The sequence below is a fragment of the Lynx canadensis genome, chromosome A3 (assembly GCF_007474595.2).
Source record: "Lynx canadensis isolate LIC74 chromosome A3, mLynCan4.pri.v2, whole genome shotgun sequence".
Lineage (NCBI taxonomy): Eukaryota > Metazoa > Chordata > Mammalia > Carnivora > Felidae > Lynx > Lynx canadensis.
Window position 1 is genome coordinate 49,881,161 of NC_044305.1, and position 20,336 is coordinate 49,901,496.

Sequence of the window (20,336 nt, forward strand, 5' to 3'; positions counted from 1 at the left end):
CTTGAAGTACATGAATCTCCTCAAAGTAGGCTCAGGTCATGATCTGATCTTTTGTCATTAAACACCTAAACATATCTTTCAGCAGGGTGCAGGTGGTGATTAAATTGTATATTCTGCTTTTATCCAGTATCTACTGCCCAACAGATGGTGGATGCACAACAGATGCCCACTGGGTGGCTAAGTGAATGCCCCATGAGCTGGAACAGCAACTAGAACACTGCCCCTACAGTCTCTCCCCATGGAAATGCCAGTTACTTTAAACTATATGTTGTGAATATCTTCATATAAATCACATTTCTGCTTATTTGCTTTTTTTCCACAGCAGTCCATTCTCGAGGCCGACTGTCAGTGGCTTCAAGTGTTGGCAGAGTGGGGTTCTCTGAACCTGTTTTCAGCACTACTGGCAACACACACACACCACTCTCCCCAGGGCTGTGCTAACAACCATTTCATTTCTATGTTTTTGAAGATTTGAGAAGCAGATGATGGAACCTTGCTTTAAGTTGCTCTGATTTGGATTATTTAAGCTTAGTGAGTTTACACATTTTTCTCGTGATGATTGCTCCTTCTGTTCTCTGTAAACAGACTATTACCTCATCCTGTGCTTAAAACCTCAAAACTGAGGGTAAAGAGGTATTTTCAACACATCGTAAGTTCATGGTTGTTGTGTCTGGTATGGAAATCTCTTGTGTTTATTACATTTTATTGTGAAAATTAAAGTTATTTTTCAATATTGGCATTCATCTTATTTTCTGAGGATAGCGTTGATTTTTTTTCATAATGGTATGTTTTTATGATTTTTTAAACTCTAATTCCAGTAGAGTTAACATGCACTGTTATATTACTTCAGCCTTGATTTTTTTAGCAGCCAAAAACAGAATCTTCCTTCAGCTAATTTTTTTGGTTACTTTTAATATTTAGTCTTTGGAAATAATTTCAAACTCATATAACAGATGCAAAGCTATTACAGAGAACATCCATGTGCCCTTCACCCAGACTTACCAGCTGGCAACATTTCCCCGTGTGCTTTGTGGCTGGCTGGTACTCTCTGCACATATGTGCACACGTGTGTACACACACACACACACACACACACACACACACACACGAGACGGTTTTCTGAGCCATGACCCTGTGTTACATGTTTCCTAAGGAGGTGAGCGTGTTCTCACATGGCTGCCATGCAGCTCTGGCTTCAGGACAAGAATCACACCACCTGCATCCTAGTCTTGTCAACTGACCCAGTTATGACCCTTGGAGCACCCCTTCTGGTCCAGCTTAGGCAACGCCTTTATCTGTCAGGCTGTTTTAGCCTCCCTGAATGTGAGATGTTTCCATAGCCTCTGTCATATATTAACACTGAAAATTCTGACAGATACAGTACCTCCCCACCTTTCCCCTTCAACAGTTCCTCATTTGGGGACTGCCTGATGCTCTCTGTGACTAAGCTCAGGAGATGCCTGTGACCAGAACTCCACTCAGGTGCCACTATGTCCCCCTCAGGGCATCCCACTGAGACAGTGGGGCGCCCACTGTCTCTTGGTGTCTGTGTCCATCACCTCCTTAATTCTTTCTTTTCCCCAAAGTTAGTTTATTTATTCTGGGGGGCGGGGGAACAGAGCATGAGCAGGGGAGGGGCAGAGAAAGAGGGAGAGAGAATGCCAGGCAGGCTATGTGCTGTCAGCATGGAGCCTGACATGGGGCTCAAATTCATGAACCATGAGATCATGACCTGAGCCAAAATCAAGAGTTGGATGCTTAACTGACTGAGCCATCACCTTAATTCCAACTTGTATTCACCTTAGTTTTATTGCAGAAGACAAAAGCAGTCATATCCTGATCAAATTTTAAAATAAGTGGATGTCTGTGCTAAATATGCTTACTCTGGATGTGATTATGCCTTTAGGCCTAGTTTCCAGTTTATAAGATACACAAGGGATAGAGAAGCAGACTGAATGACACTATCAGGAAACAGCTGGACAGATCCAGAATGGGGGATGGCCTACAAGACAACTGCCAGATCTCTTCAAACAGACAGCCTTGGGGGTGAATCAGCTATTCCAGGTTAAAAAGACTAAAGACACATTGCAGCAAGCAGACCATATTTTCCAAAGACAGCCTCAATGGCATCTCTCATCCTACATCCTCTTCTGTAGTGTGACCTGGACACTCACCCTCCCAGATGAGCCTATGTCCCTCCCTGTGCCTTGGGGGGGTCTGGGTGGAGGTGATATGGAGAGATTTCTGAGATGAGAAGCCTTGTGCCTGCCTTGTGATCCTGCTGGACCACTCGCTACCTGAATGCCTCTTTGTGACACTCCCTCCCAGGCCCATGGAGAGGAGCCCCCAGATGGTTCCAGCCCTGGCCTTTGGGTCACCCCAGCTGTCCAATCTTCCCATACCAGTGACATGGAGAAGAGGCAGGCCATCTGCCCTGTACCCTGTCTGGAACCCCTGACCCACAGGTTCTGTGAGCACAATAAAGTGGCTGTTTTCTGCCACCAGAACAGCATTGACAGTTCAACGCATCATCCTCAGCTGGATCCTAGTTCCAAAAAATTTACCATCTAAGACATTTTGGAATAATTATAGAAAGATGTAAATATGGTCTGAATATTGGACAGCATTAAGTAATTACAATTAAGTGTCTCAGGTGTTACAGCAGCACTGTGGTTAGGCAGAAGATGCATTCATTTTTACAAGATGCCTGCGAAATATTTAGCAGCAGAGTATCACTGTATCTGTCACTTACTTTCAAAAGGTTTGAAAACACACACACATACACATAGTACAGAGAGATACAAAGAAAGGTATAAACAAATAATAAAGCACAAAGTTAAAAACTGCCAAATTAAGGGGGCACCTGTATGGCTTAGTAGGTTAAGCATCTGACTTCGGCTCGGGTCATGATCTCTCGGTCCCTGAGTTCCATCCCCACATCGGGCTCTGTGTTAACAACTCAGAGCCTGGAGCCTGCTTTGGATTCTGTGTCTCCCTCTCTCTCTGCCCCTCCCTTGTTCTCATTCTCTCTCTCTCTCTCTCTCTCTCTCAAAATAATAAATAAGCATTAAAAAAAAAAACCTTGTCAAATTAAGGTTGTGGTATGTGGGTGATCAGTATATATTATGCCAAATTTTTCTGTGCTGTTACAGTTTTTCATACTAAAAAGTTGAGGGAAAGAAAACAAATGGATACCTATAATCCATTTATAAGTGTGTCCTAGGAATAAGCCCAAAAGAGGAAGGGGGCCCCAGGAAAGCCCCAGGTGGGTCATTTCACAAGAAGCTGGTCTGCAAGCAAGTACAGTCGGAAGTTTTCATCTTACATAACTCCAGGAATTGGCCACCTAATGGAGAAGACCCAAAGCAAGGTCACCACACACTCATCACAGAAACAAACACCCAAAGCTGGGAGCCCAGACAACCCACCAGTAGTCTCAGGCAGTCCCCATAGCAGAACATTCGGTGACCACACATGGGTAGAGGTGGCACCAAGAGAGAGGAGGTGTGGCACTTAACTCAAGGATGGCACAGGCTTGAGAAGCCAAACATGGCAACCCACCCCTCCAGAACTAATGAGTGAGTTCAGCAAGGTGGCAGGAGGCAAGACCGACAGATGAAAACCCATTGAATTTCTGTGAACATACAGTGAACATACACAAACCCAAATTAAAAACACAATAAAATCCTGAAACCAATATTGTATTGTATGTAAACTTATTAGAATTTAAATAAAAATCAATCAGAGCTGCCAGTCAATACGGCGGAGAAGTAGGGGGACCCGAAGTTCCCTCTTCCCTCAAACACAGCAGTGTTGAGGCCAGAGGACTTGGAATTCTAAGAGTCCAGGCTGCAGAGTAACAGATACATCTCCAGGGGCCCACAGGGACAACTTGGTGGGCCACAGGTGCATGATTATGAACCAGGAGAGATAAAACGGGCGGCATAAGAACAGAGGGGAGGAATCCCCTCCTGTGGAGAAATAAAAGGAAGAGAAAGAGAGGCTGTGGAAGTGTGGGATTGTATTTTGACAAGAGAAAAACCATGGGCTGGGGACTGGAAAAAAACAGAGAAAGATCCAATTTCTTTCTTTCTTTTTTTTTTGTCTTTGTGAAGACTTTATTTCTCTCATATAATCTCTATGTAATAATCATTAGCCAACCTTTTAAATACATTGCAAATCTATCTTTTGCTAGTTCTAATTTTTATATAAGCAATTTTATTTTTTCCTTAAATTCCCATAGATTTTATTTTCTTCTTATGGTGCCCCACAATCTCCATTTGCCCATACTTAAGTGAATAAATATTTGTTTTAGTAGTAGATAATGTGCACAAAACCCAAAACCCAGATCTTTAATGTAGCTCTCCACAGAAAATTTTTCCTCTGATCTTAAGAGCTTTTCCAATCTCAAAACTGTTGACTATCATTCCAGAATGCAGTGGTCCATGGCTTATTCCTGACAAACAGGTAGTATTTGCCCAGTTTTCCATTAGGTACCTCCCAACTTTGGGAGGGTGGTAGTATCCAATTTCTAACAGCAGCTAGATTGGAGCCAGCTTCTCTGGATTGGAGCCAGCTTCCCTGTTCGTGTGCCTGGGGAGAAGGGGAACCAGCCTTGGGCTTGGTAACTAGCTCAGAGGCACAGTCTGCAGTCAGAGAAACCAATCTGCTACCTTGAGTGCTGGGGGAAAAAGGCAAAGAGTCATTCCAAGGACAGAAGACCTTACTTGCACCTGCCAGCCAGAGATCTTTTGTTGGCTGGCTGAGCAGAGTGGCACTTCCCTGGAACCAGGGTGTGTGGGCAGAGTGGGATCGTTTAAGACATTGGGGTTTGAATCCCAGCCAAGCACCTGGGAGGCATGGGAGACTCTGGAGCGGACAAAACCCACCCACTCGCACCGACTCAGCACAGTGAGGATGGCCTGAATAGTGGTTTGCGACACCTGGTCCAGAGAGGAGAGACTGGGGTGTCGCCATTTTTCTCCCAATCACCAAAAAGGTGGGGCTTCAGGGAAGCCGCCTACACCAAACCACGTCCTTCTGTGCCTGGTACCTGTGTATCTACAGGGGCAAGATTGACACTGACCAACCACACAGGCCCTCCTCCTGATCAGTGCAGCCACCAGTTCCAAGGCACCTAGCAGTTTTGCATTTTCTGATTTAATTCTCGGTCAATTCTTATCCTCAAAAAATTAAAAATAGAGGGGCACCTGGGTGGTTCAGTCGGTTGAGCATCTGATTTCAGCTGAGGTCATGATCTCATGCCCTGTGAGTTCGAGTACTGCGTCAGGCTCTGTGATGACAGCTCAGAGCCTGCAGCCTGCTTCGGTTTCTGTGTCTCCATCTCTCTCTGCCCCTTCCCCACTTGTTCTCATTCTCATTCTCTTTCTCTCTCTCTCCCCCACCCCAAAAGTAAATAAACGTTAAAAAATGGGTTTTTTTATTTAAAAATAGTATTACCCTAGGACCCAGTAATAGCACTACTAGGAATTTATCCAAATGATACAGGAGTGCTGATTCATAGGAACACATGTACTCCAATATTTACAGCAGCGCTGTCAACAATAGCCAAATTATGGAAACAGCCCAAATGCCATCAACTGATGGATGGATAAAGAAGATGTGGTTTATATATACACAATGGAACACTACTTGGTAATGAGAAAGAATGAAATCCTGCCATTTGTAACAACATGGATGGAACTTGAGGGTATTATGCTAAGTAAAATAAGTCAGAGAAAGACAGATATCATGTTTTCACTCATATGTGGAACTTGACAAACTTACCAGAAGACCATGGGGGAAGGGAAGGGGAAAAATAGTTTCAAACAGAGAGGGAGGCAAGTCATAAGAGACTCCTAAATACAGAGAACAAACTGAGGGTTGATGGGGGGAGGGGGAATGGGAGAAGGGCATTGAGGAGGGCACTTGCTGGCATGAGCACTGGGTGTTGTATGTAAGCGATGAATCATCGGAATCTACCCCCAAAACCAAGAGCACACTGTATACATTGTATGTTAGCTAACTTGAGAATAAATTATGTTTAAAATAAATAAATAAATAAATAAATAAATAATCAGTCAACCACTCAATCAATAACAATAACAAAAATAGAAACATAAGATTAGCTCCAGTCTCTGGCCTGACAGGTAAAGAGCTCTATATCCCCAATAAGAAAATGGCTGAGCAAATTGAAATCAACAACTCCTCTTAGAATCCATCAGAGAATTGCAGTCATAGGGCAAACCAATGCCCTAATAACTGGAAAGACAGGCTAAGTGCTCACAGCTTACCAGGAACAGAGGCTGGAGCCTGAAACAGGAAGGGAAAGGGGACCCATAAGGATGAACACTGGAGGCCACGCCTGGCTGGCGTGAGAGTTAAAAAGTCATGGATGGTCTCAGGGGAGCCCTACACTTTCCTGAGACATACCAGGGTCTTGCCCTCAACAACAGAGAAAATCCCCTCAGGCTTATAGCAAGTGGGAACAAAGTAATGGCGATGGACTGAACTGTGTGTTCCCTCCAAATTCGTGTGTCAAGGCTCCTAAACCCCCAATGTGACTATATTTGGAGTTAAGACTTTCAGGAGGTAATTAAGGTTAAATAAGCTCATATGGGTCGGGTCCTAATCTGACAAGACTGTGACCTTTTAAGAAGAAGTAGAACCCTGTCTGTCTCCCTCTTAGTGCCCATGCAGAAGAAAGGCCATGTGAGGACACAGTGAGAAGGCAGCTGTCTGTAAGTCAGGAATTAGGGCTCTCACCAGCAACCAAATCAGTCCGGACTTGTCCTGGACTTCTGGCCTCCATAACTATGAGACAATAAATTATTGTTGTTTAAGTGCTCCAGCCTATGGCATTTTGTTACAGCAGCTGAAGACACTAACGCAGTGGCCATTCTGAGGGATACTTGGAGCGTTCTGTTCCCCTCCTGCCCAAGAGAAACTACTTTATCAGAGCTTAACCAACCCCAGCCCGTCCAGCCTTTCTGTCTCAGCACACACCACCTCTCAGAGTGGCTAAAGTAATAGTGCCAACACCTAATGCTGGCAAGGATGTGAAGAAAATAGATCGCTGGGTGAGAATGTAAACTGTTACAGCCACTCTGGATAACAGTTGGGCCTTTTCTTATAAAACTAAACATGTAACTACCATTTGCACTTTTGGTAAAATGAAAACTTATGTTCATAAAAAAAAAAACCTACATAGGAATGTTCAGAGCAACTTTATTTGTGATAGGCCAAAACTGGAATCATCCCAGCTATCCTTTAAAAGGGGAGTGATACAATGGAGTACTACATGGCAATGAGAAAGAATGAAATATGGCCCTTTGTAGCAACATGGATGGAACCGGAGAGTGTTATGCTAAGTGAAATAAGCCATACAGAGAAAGACAGATACCATATGTTTTCACTCTTATGTGGATCCTGAGAAACTTAACAGAAACCCATGGGGGAGGGGAAGGGGAAAAAAAACAAAAAAGGAGGTTAGAGTGGGAGAGAGCCAAGGCATAAGAGACTCTTAAAAACTGAGAACAAACTGAGGGTTGATGGGGGGTGGGAGGGAGGGGAGGGTGGGTAATGGGTATTGAGGAGGGCACCTTTTGGGATGAGCACTGGGTGTTGTATGGAAACCAATTTGACAAAAAACTTCATATATTGAAAAAAATAAAAAAAATAAAAGGGGAGTGATAAAAGGCGGCTGGGTGGCTCAGTTGGTTGAGCATCTGACTTTGGCTCAAGTCACGATCTCACAGTTTCTGAGTTCGAGCCCCACATCAGGTTCTGTGCTGACAGCTCAGAGCCTGGAGCCTGCTTCAGATTCTGTGTGTCCGTCTCTCTCTGCCCCTCCCCTGCTTCTGCTCTGTCTCCCTCTCTCTCAAAAATAAATAAACATTAAAAAAAAGGATTCAAAGGTGAGTGTTGGGGTGCCTGGGTGGCTTAGTCAGTTAAGCATCAGACTTTGGCTCAGGTCACGATCTCATGGTTAATGAGTTCAAGCCCTGTGTCAGGCTCTGTGCTGACAGCTCAGAGCCTGGAGCCTGATTTAGATTCTGTGTCTCCTTCTCTCTCTGCCCCTCCCCAACTTGCGCTCTGTCTCTCTCTCTCTCAAAAATGAACAAACACTGGGGAGAAGAGGGTGGCGTAGGAGGGCGCTGGGTTCACCGCGTCCTGCTGATCACCTAGATTTCACCCACATCTGCCTAATTTACCCTGATAACCACCAGAAGACTAGCAGAACGGACTCTCCAGGGCCAAGCATAGACGAGCAACCCACGGAAGAGGATAGGAAGGGCGGAGAGGCAGTGCGCACTACATGGACTGGCAGGAGGGAGCCAGGGCGGTGGAGGGGCAGCCAGCCCACCCAGCAAGGCAGAGCCCCCGACTGGCTTGCAAAAGCGGAGGGGCCAGATGGAGTGTGTTCTGACAGCCAATGGGACTTAACATCTGGAATGTTATAAGTCAAAAGCTCTGCTCAGAGAGTGGGAGGGAGAGTTGTTAAGCCCCGGAGGACAGAGCTCAGCTTGGCAGGAAACAAAGGTGCTGGGAAGCGCTGTCTCCCTGCCCATCCCTCAGCCAAAATCCCAAAGGGAACCAGTTTCCATCACGAAACTTGCTTGCACTGCACAAACACCCAACACTGTGCTTCTGTGGATCCATCCCTCCAATGGGTCTGCCTCCCTCCCGGTGCCGCAGGGCCCCTCCTGAAGCGGACCACCAAAGGCAAAGCGAGCGGAGTCTGCCCCTCCAACCCCTGTGCACCTTGCGGATCCAACCTGGCTAATACGTCAGATCCCATAGAAGCAGTACCACAAGACTGGCAGTGTGCAAGTGGCCCAGACAGCGGCCACACCACTCCACAGTGAGTCCTGCCCCTGGGAGAGGGGAAGATAAGATACACACCAGTCTGACTGTGGCCCCAGCGGTGGGCTGGGGGCAGACATCAGGTCTGACTACGCCCGTCCACCAATACAAGTTACTCCAGACAGCACAGAGGAGGAGCCCTGCAGTTCCCCGCCACTCCGGGGACTATCCAAAATGACGAAACGGAGGAATTCTCCTCAAAAGAAACTCCAGGAAGAAGCAACAGCTAACGAACTGATCAAAAACGATTTAAGCAATATAGCAGAAAATGAATTTAAAATAAGAGTCATAAAATTAATTGCTGGGCTTGAAAAAAATGTACAGGACAGCAGAGAATCTATTACTACAGAGATCAAGGGACTAGGACACAGTCAGGAGGAGCTGAAAAATGCCATAAATGAGCTGCAAAATAAAATGGAGGTGACCACAGCTTGGATTGAGGTGGCAGAGGACAGAATAGGTGAATTAGAAGATAAAATCATGGAAAAAGAAGAAGCTGAGAAAAAGAGAGATAAAAAAATCCAGGAGTATGAGGGGAAAATTAGAGAACTAACTGACATAATTAAACGAAATAATGTACGCATAGTTGGGATTCCAGAGGAGGAAGAGAGAGGGAAAGGTGCTGAAGGTGTACTTGAAGAAATCATAGCTGAGAACTTCCCTGAACTGGGGAAGGAAAAAGGCATTGAAATCCAAGAGGCACAGAGAACTCCTTTTAGACGTAACTTGAATCGATCTTCTGCATGACATATCATAGTGAAACTGGCAAAATACAAGGATAAAGAGAGAATTCTGAAAACAGTTAGGAATAAACATGCCCTAACATATAAAAGGAGACCAATAAGACTCGTGACGGATCTGTCTACTGAAACTTGGCAGGCCAGAAAGGAATGGCAGTTAATCTTCAACGTGATGAACAGAAAAAATATGCAGCCGAGAATCCTTTATCCAGCAAGTCTGTCATTTAGAATAGAAGGAGAGATAAACGTCTCCCCAAACAAACAAAAACTGAAGTAACTCATCACCACTAAACCAGCCCTACAGGAGATCCTAAGGGGGACTGTGTGAGTGAAATGTTGCAAGGACCACAAAGTACCAGAGACATCACTACAAGCATGAAACTTACAGACATCACAATGACTCTAAACCCATATCTTTCTATAATAACACCGAATGTAAATGGACTAAATGCGCCAACCAAAAGACATAGGGTATCAGAATGGATAAAAAAACAAGATCCATCTATTTGCTGTCTACAAGAGACTCATTTTAGACCTGAGGACACCTTCAGATTGAAAGTGAGGGGATGGAGAACTATCTATCATGCCACTGGAAGTCAAATGAAAGCTGGAGTAGCCATACTTATATCAGACAAACTAGACTTTAAATTAAAGGCTGTAACAAGAGATGAAGAAGGGCATTATATAATCATTACAGGGTCTATCCATCAGGAAGAGCTAACAATTATAAATGTCTATGCACCAAATACGGAAGCCCCCAAATGTATAAAACAATTACTCACAAACATAAATAACCTTATAGATAAGAATGTGGTAATTGCAGGGGACTTTAATACTCCACTTATATCATTGGATAGATCATCTAGACACAGGATCAATAAAGAAACAAAGACCCTGAATGATACACTGGATCAGATGGACTTGATAGACATATTTAGAACTCTGCATCCCAAAGCAACAGAATATACTTTCTTCTCGAGTGCACATGGAACATTCTCCAAGATAGATCACATACTGGGGCACAAAACCGCCCTTCATAAGTATACAAGAATTGAGATCATACCATGCATAATTTCAGATCACAATGCAATAAAGCTTGAAATCAACCACAAGAAAAAGTCTGGAAAACCTCCAAAAGCATGGAGCTTAAAGAACACCCTACTAAAGAATGAATGGGTCAACCAGACAATTAGAGAAGAAATTAAAAAATATATGGAAACAAATGAAAAGGAAAATACAACAATCCAACCTCTTTGGGATGCAGCGAAGGCAGTCCTGAGAGGAAAATACATTGCAATCCAGGCCTATCTCAAGAAACAAGAAAAATCCCAAATACAAAATCTAACAGCACCCCTAAAGGAAATAGAAGCAGAACAGCAAAGACACCCCAAATCCAACAGAACAAGAGAAATAATAAAGATCAGAGCAGAAATAAGCAATATAGAATCTAAAAAACTGTAGAGCAGATCAATGAAACCAAGAGTTGGTTTTTTGAAAAAATAAACAGAATTGATAAACCTCTAGCCAGGCTTCTCAAAAAGAAAAGGGAGATGACCCAAATAGATAAAATCATGATTGAAAATGGAATTATTACAACCAATCCCTCAGATTTACAAACAATTATCAGGGAATACTATGAAAAATTATATGCCAACAAATTGGACAACCTGGAAGAAATGGACAAATTTCTAAACACCCACACGCGTCCAAAAGTCAATCAGGAGGAAATAGAAAGCTTGAACAGACCCATAACCAGCGAAGAAATTGAATCAGTCATCAAAAATCTCCCAACAAATAAGAGTCCAGGACCAAATGGCTTCCCAGAGGAATTCTACCAGACATTTAAAGCAGAGATAATACCTATCCTTCTCAAGCTATTCCAAAAATAGAAAGGGAAGAAAAACTTCCAGACTCATACTATGAAGCCAGTATTACTTTGATTCCTAAACCAGACCGAGACCCAGTAAAAAAAGAGAACTACAGGGGCGCCTGGGTGGCGCAGTCGGTTAAGCGTCCGACTTCAGCCAGGTCACGATCTCGCGGTCCGGGAGTTCGAGCCCCGCGTCGGGCTCTGGGCTGATGGCTCGGAGCCTGGAGCCTGTTTCCGATTCTGTGTCTCCCTCTCTCTCTCTGCCCCTCCCCCGTTCATGCTCTGTCTCTCTCTGTCCCAAAAATAAATAAACGTTGAAAAAAAAAAATTAAAAAAAAAAAAAAAAAAAAAAAAAGAGAACTACAGGCCAATATCCCTGATGAATATGGATGCAAAAATTCTCAATCAGATACTAGCAAATCGAATTCAACAGCATATAAAAAGAATTATTCACCATGATCAAGTGGGATTCATTCCTGGGATGCAGGGCTGGTTCAACATTTGCAAATCAATCAATGTGATACATCACATTAATAAAAGAAAAGAATCATATGATCCTGTCAATCCATGCAGAAAAAGCATTTGACAAAATTCAGCATTCTTTCTTAATAAAAACCCTCGAGAAAGTCGGGATAGAAGGAACATACTTAAAGATCATAAAAGCCATTTATGAAAAGCCCACAGCTAATATCATCCTCATTGGGGAAAAACTGAGAGGTTTCTCCCTGAGATCAGGAACATGACAGGGATGTCCACTCTCACCGCTGTTGTTTAACATAGTGTTGGAAGTTCTAGAATCAGCAATCAGACAACAAAAGGAAATCAAAGGCATCAAAATTGGCAAAGATGAAGTCAAGCTTTCACTTTTTGCAGATGACATGATATTATACGTGGAAAACCCGATAGATTCCACCAAAAGTCTGCTAGAACTGATACAGGAATTCAGCAAAGTTGCAGGATACAAAATCAATGTACAGAAATCAGTTGCATTCTTATACACTAATAATGAAGCAACAGAAAGACTAATAAAGAAACTGATCCCATTCACAACTGCACCAAGTATCATAACATACTTAGGAATAAACCTAACCAAAGATGTAAAAGATCTGTATGCTGAAAACTATAGAAAGCTTATGAAGGAAATTCAAGAAGATATAAAGAAATGGAAAAACATTCTGTGCTCATGGATTGGAGGAATAAATATTGTCAAAATGTCAATACTACCCAAAGCTATCTACACATTCAATGCAATCCCAATCAAAATTGCACCAGCATTCTTCTCGAAACTAGAACAAGCAATCCTAAAATTTGCATGGAACCACAAAAGGCCCCGAATAGCCAAAGTAATTTTGAAGAAGAAGACCAAAGCAGGAGGCATCACAATCCCAGACATTAGCCTCTACTACAAAGCTGTAATCATCAAGACAGCATGGTATTGGCACAAAAAAGACACATAGACCAAAGGAATAGAATAGAAACCCCAGAACTAGACCCACAAACGTATGGCCAACTCATCTTTGACAAAGCAGGAAAGAACATCCAATGCAAAATAGACAGTCTCTTTAACAAATGGTGCTGGGAGAACTGGACAGCAACATGCCGAAGGATGAAACTAGACCACTTTCTTACACCATTCACAAAGACAAACTCAAAATGAATAAAGGACCTGAATGTGAGACAGGAAACCATCAAAACTCTAGAGGAGAAAGCAGGAAAAGACCTCTCTGACCTCAGCCGCAGCAATTTCTTACTTGACACATACCCAAAGGCAAGGGAATTAAAAGCAAAAATGAACTATTGGGACCTCATGAAGATAAAAAGATTCTGCACTGCAAAGGAAACAATCAACAAAACTAAAAGGCAACCCACAGAATGGGAAAAGATATTTGCGAATGACATATAGGACAAAGGGCTAGTATCCAAAATCTATAAAGAGCTCACCAAACTCCACACCCGAAAAAGAAATAATCCAGTTAAAAAATTGGCAGAAAACATGAATAGACACTTCTTTAAAGAAGACATCCAGATGGCCAACAGGCACATGAAAAGATGCTCAACGTTGCTCCTCATCAGGGAAATATAAATCAAAACCACACTCAGATATCACCTCATGCCAGTCAGAGAGGCTAAAATAAACAAAAGAGACGATAGATGCTGGAGAGGATGTAGAGAAACGGGAACCCTCTTGCACTGTTGGTGGGAATGCAAACTGGTGCAGCCGCTCTGGAAAACAGTGTGGAGGTTCCTCAAAAAATTAAAAACAGACTTTTTATGACCCAGCAGTAGTACTGCTAGGAATTTACCCAAGGGATACAGGAGTACTGATGCATAGGGGCACTTGTACCCCAATGTTTATAGCAGCACTCTCAACAATAGCTAAATTATGGAAAGAGCCTAAATGTCCATCAACTGATGAATGGATAAAGAAATTGTGTTTTATATACACAGTGGAATACTACGTGGCAATGAGAAAGAATGAAATCTGGCCTTTTGTAGCAACATGGATGGAACTGGAGAGTGTTATGCTAAGTGAAATAAGTCATACAGAGAAGGACAGATTCCATATCTTTTCACTCCTATGTGGATCCTGAGAAACTTAACAGAAGACCATGGGGGAGGGGAAGAAAAAAAAATGGTTAGAGAGGGAGGGAGCCAAAACATAAGAGACTCGTAAAAACTGAGAACAAACTGAGGGTTTATGGGGGGTGGGTGATGGGGTTGAGGAGGGCACCTGTTAAGTGAGCACTGGGTGTTGTATGGAAACCAATTTGACAATAAATTTCATAATAGAAAAAAAAGTGAATAAACATTAAAAAAATTAAAAAAAGAAAATGTGAGTGTTAAATTGTGGGATATCAACCCAATGGACTAATATTCAGCAATAAAAAGAAGCGAACTACTGTACAGGCATCACTTCCCTGAATCTCCAGGGAAGTATGATGTGCAAGAAAAGTCATTCCCAAAGGTTACATTCTGTGTGATTCTTTTTAAACAACATTTTGAAATGATAGTTTTAGAAATCAAGGACTGATGAGTGATTGTAGGGGTTAGAGGCTGGAGGAAGGGAGGAGGTAGGTGTGGTTATAAAAGAACAACATGAAGGATCCTTGAGGAGTTGAAACTGTTTAGTATCTTGACTGTGGTGGTGGATACATGAATCCACAGAGGCAATAAAATCATATGGAACTCAATACACACACCTCCCCCACACACATACACACACCCCCCCCCACAGACATACACATACACACATGCATGCATACACATGCACACATACACCACACATATACACATACATACACCAATACACACATACATACACAGTGACACACACACACGAGTACACAAGTAAAACGGGAAATCTGAATAACACCCATGTATTGCATCAACATCAATAGATTGTTTATAATATTTGTTATAGGCTAATTCCTGTCCACCCAAAATTATATGTTGAAGTTCATACTCTCAATACCTAGATTGTTTATAATATTTGTTATAGGCTAATTCCTGTCCACCCAAAATTATATGTTGAAGTTCATACTCTCAATACCTCAGAATGTGACTTTATTTAGAGACAGGGTCTTTAAAGAGGTGATTAAGGGAAAAAGAGATGCTATGAATGCGCTCTAATCTGATAGTGTCCTATTAAGAAGAGATTAGGATACCAACATGTAAGAGGGAAGACCACATGAGGACACAGGAAGAAGACAGCCATCTACAAGAGAGGCTTCAGGGGCGCCTGGGTGGCTCAGTCGGTTAAGCGTCCAACTTCAGCTCAGGTCATGATCTCGCAGTTCATGAGTTCAAGCCCCGTGTCGGGCTCTGTGCTGACAGCTCAGAGCCTGGAGCCTGTTTCAGATTCTTGTCTCCCTCTCTCTCTCTGACCCTCCCCTGTTCATGCTCTGTCTCTCTCTGTCTCAAAAATAAATAGACGTTAAAAAAAATTTTACAAGAGAGGCTTCATGAAATTAACCCACCAACCCCTTGATCTTGGACCTCTAACCTTGAGAATTGTAAGGAAATATATTTCTGTTGTGTAAGCCACTCAGTCTGGTATTTTGTTATGGCAGCCTTAGGAGACTAATATATATATTATACTATAGTTTTGTAAAATGTTACCAGTGGAAGATTCAAAACCTTTGGGATGCAGCAAAAGCAGTCATAAAAGGGAAGTTTATAGGAATACAGGTCTACCTCAAGAAGCGAGAAAAATCTCAAATAAACAACCTACCCTTATACCTAAAGGAGCGAGAAAAAGAAAAACAAAAAAACCCCAAAACCAGTAGAAGGAAGGAAATAATAAAGATTAGAACAGATACAAATTATATAGAAACTAAAAACCAAAACAAAACAAAAAGCAGAACTGATCAATGAAACCAGGAGGTAGTTCTTTGAAAAGTTAATAAAATTAATAATCCCCCAGCCAGACTAATCAAAAAATGAAAGAGAAAGGACCCAAATATAAAAAATCACAAATGGGAGAGGAGAAATAACCAACACCACAGAAATACAAACTATGAAAAATTATATGCCAACAAACTGGACAACCTGGAAAAAATGGATAAATTCCTAGAAACATATAGCCTACTAAAACTGAAAAAAGAAAAAATTTAAACAGACTGATAACCAGCAAGGAAATTGAATCAGTAATCAAAAATATCCCAACAGGGGCGCCTGGGTGGCGCAGTCAGTTAAGCGTCCGACTTCAGCCAGGTCACGATCTCGCGGTCCGTGAGTTCGAGCCCCGCGTCGGGCTCTGGGCTGATGGCTTGGAGCCTGGAGCCTGTTTCCGATTCTGTGTCTCCCTCTCTCTCTGCCCCTCCCCCGTTCATGCTCTGTCTCTCTCTGTCCCAAAAATAAATAAAACGTTGAAAAAAAAAATTAAAAAAAAAATATCCCAACAAAACTCTAGGATCAGATGGCTTCACAGGCAAATTCTACCAAATATTTTTTTTAATTTATTTCTTTATTTTGAGAGAGAGGGAGAGGGAAAGGAAGAGGGAGAGGGAGAGAGAGAGGGAGAGAGAGAGAGAGAAAGTGAGCACATGAGCAGGGGAGAGGCAGAGAGAGAGGGAGACAGAGAGAATCCCAAACAGGGTCTGCTGTCAGTGCAGAGCCTGATACGGAGCTTGAACTCAGGAACTGCAACATCATGACCTGAGCCTAAACCAAGAGTCAGACACTTAACCCACTGGCCACCCAGGTGCCCCAATTCTACCAAACATTTAAAGAACAGTTAATACCTATTCTTATCAAACTATTCAAAAAACTAGAAAAGGGAGGAAAACTGCCAAATTCATTCTATCATTACCCTGATACCAAAACCAAAGACTCCACTAAAAAAGAGAACTACAGGCCTGTTTCTCTGATGAACATGATTGTAAAAATTCTCAATAAAATACTAGCAAAACAAATCCAACAATACATTAAAAGAATAATTCACCGTGATCAAGTGGGATTTATTCCTGGGTTGCAGGCCTGGTTCAATATTTGCAAATCAATCAATGTGGCACATTGCATTAATAAAAGAAAAGGTAAGAACCATATGATCATTTCAATAGATGAGGAAAAAGCATTTGATAAAGTACAACACCCATTCATGATAAAAACTCTCAACACAGTAGGTTTAGAGGAAACATACCTCAACATGATAAAGGTCATATATGCAAAATCCAGAGCTAGAATTATCCTCAATGGCATTTGAAAACTGAGAACTTTTCCTCTCTGATCAGGAACAAGACAGGAATGTCCACTCTCACCACTTTTATTCAAGATGGTACTAGAAGTCCTAGCCATAGAAATCAGACAACAAAAAGAAATAAAAAGTGTCCAAACTGGCAAGGAAGAGGTGAAACTTTCACTATCTGCAGATGATATGATACTATATAGAGAAAACCCAAAAGACTCCACAAAAAAACTGCTAGAACTGATAAAAGAATTCAGTAAAGGTGCAGGATGCAAAATCAATGCACAGAAATCTGCTGCATTTTAGACATAATGAAGGAGCAGAAAGAGAAATTAAGGAATCAGTCCCATTTATTATTACACAAAGACAATAAGATACCTAGGAATAAACCTAACCAAAGAGCTGAAAAACTATAAAACACTGATGAAAGAAACTGAAAATGACACAAAAACGTGGAAAGACTTCCATGTGCATGGGTAAGGACAAATATTGCTAAAATATATATCTATACATTATATCTATGCTACCAGATATATCTATATATATTTATAGTATATATAGTATATATCTATACTACCAAAAGCAATCTACACATTTAATAGAATCCCTTTCCAAATACCAACAGTATTTTTCACAGAACTAGAACAAGAAACCCTACAATTTGTATGGAATCACAAAAGGCACCAGATAGCCAAAGCAATCCTGAAAAAGAAAAGCAAAGCTGGAGACATCACAATTCTGGACTTCAAGCTATATTACAAAGCTGTAGTAATCAAAACAGTATGGAACTGTCACAAAAATAGACACAATCATCAATAGAATAGAATAGAAAACCCAGAAATGAACCCACAACTGTATGGTCATTTAATCTTTGACAAAGCAGGAAAGAATATCCATTGGGAAAGAGACAGTCTCTTCAACAAATGGTGCTAGGAAAACTGGACAGAGACATGCAGAAGAATGAAACTGGACTACTTTCTTTCACCATGCACCAAATTATACTTAAAATGGATTAAAGACCTAAATGTGAGACCTGAAACCAGAAAGATCCTAGAAGAGAGCATAGGCAGTAATGTCTCTGAGATCAGCCATAGCAACTTCTTTCTACATATGCCTCCTGAGGCAAGGGACACAAAAGCAAAAATAAACTATCGGGACTTCATCAAAATAAAAAGCTTCTATAGAATGAAGGAAACAATCAACAAAACTAAAAGGCAGCCTATAAAAAAAAAAAAAAAAAAACTAAAAGGCAGCCTATGGAATGGGAGAAGATATTTGCAAATGACATATCTGATAAAAGGTTAGTATCCAAAATATATAAAGAACTTATCAAACTCAACAGCCAAAAAACAATCCAATTTAAAAATGGGAAGAACACATGAATAGACATTTTTCCAAAGAAGACATTCAGATGGTCAACAGACACAGGAAAAGATGATTAACATCACTCATTACCAGAGAAATACAAATCAAAGCTACAATGATATATCACCTCACACCTGTCAGAATGGCTAAAATCAACAATACAAGAAACAACAGGCACTGGCGAGGATGTGGAGAAAGGGGAACACTCTTGTACTGTTGGTGGGAATGCAAACTGGTGCAGCCACTCTGGAAAACAGCATGGAGGTTCCTCAAAAACTTAGAAATAGAACTCCCCTGTAATCCAGCAGCCACGCTACTAGGTATTTATCCACAGAATACTAATTCAACAGTATATATACTAAAAATACTATTTCAATGGCATATATACACTCCAATGTTTATGGGAGCATTATCTACAATAGCCACATTATGGAAATAGCTCAAGTGTCCACTGACTGATGAGTGGATAAAAAAGATGTGGAGTGTATGTTTGTAAGTATACACACACGCACACGCGCGCACACACACACACACACACACACACACACACACACATTGGAATATTATTCAGCCATAAAAAAGAATAAAATCTTTCCATTTGCAATGACACAATGGAGCTAGAGAGTATAATGCTAAGTGAAATAAATCACAGAAAGACAAATACCATATAGTTTCACTCATATGTGGAATTTAAGAAACAAACCAAAGGAGGGGCACCTGGGTGGCTCAGTTGGTTAACTGTCCGACTTTGGCTCATGTCATGATTTCACAGTTTGTGGGTTCAAGCCCCGTGTTGGGCTCCAGCCCATAGCCTGTAGCCTGCTTTGGATTCTGTATCTCCCTCTCTCTCTGACCCTTCCCTGCTCACACTCTGTCTCTCTCAAAAATAAGTAAAATGTTAAAAAAAAAATTTAAGTAACAAAACAAAGGAGCATAGAGAAAAAAAGAGAGAAGCAAACTAAGAAACAGACTCTTAACTATAGAGAACTGATGGTTACCAGAATGGAGGTGGGTGGGGGGATGGGTGAAATAAGTGATGGGGACTAATGAGTGCCCTTATCATGATGAGCACTAGGTGTTGTATGTAAGTGATGAATCACTATATTGTACACCTGAATCTAATATTACACTGTATGTTAACTAAATGAAATTTAAATAAATGTTACCGTTGGGGGAAACTGGTCAAAGTGTTTAAAGGATTTCTCTATATTTCTTATAACTACATGAGTCTATAATCATTAATAACAATACCAATTTAAAAAAGAATAAAGAAAAACAAGAATGACACATCCCAGCTTGTGTGCTTCCTCCTTAATAATCCACCCAAAAAACACTAAAGGAGACCAAATATGAAAGCATCCGTGTAAGAGGGCAGAGAGAGGACTAGTGTGGGGTCAGTGGTGAAACAAAACGGGAAGGGCATTTATGCATGGGATAAAGGAGACTAATCAACAGTAAGTACATCTTCTGAGGATAGAAACCAGGATTCTCACTGTTGGAGATATGAGTTACAAATATAGAAAGGGAGAAACTAGGATCATCCCTAAGATATTAGGTGGGAACTGCATATATGGGTTTGAATTCATGATTTTCAATAGAGAGACAGATATAAATAAATATTCATGAAACTACATGCACATTCATTGATGAAACTCTAAGTACATACACACTCCATAACTATCCACTAACTATGCCTGGAAGTAGTGACACCCCAGGAGCGACACCCCAGGAGCAGTGGGCACTCCTGGTGCCCAGGTCTTGGTCTCCAAACACTATTCTACACTAACAGTCACCAGAAGCTCCTTGGGGG

The 20,336-nt window shown here is 41.6% G+C and overlaps 1 protein-coding gene across 5 annotated transcripts in view; it reads right to left on the minus strand.

Annotated features, from left to right (window-relative positions):
* The window catches only part of NINL (ninein like), a 175,426-nt gene that overhangs the window by 13,349 nt on the left and 141,741 nt on the right, over window positions 1-20,336 (minus strand). The gene's annotated exons all lie outside the window — the stretch shown is intronic.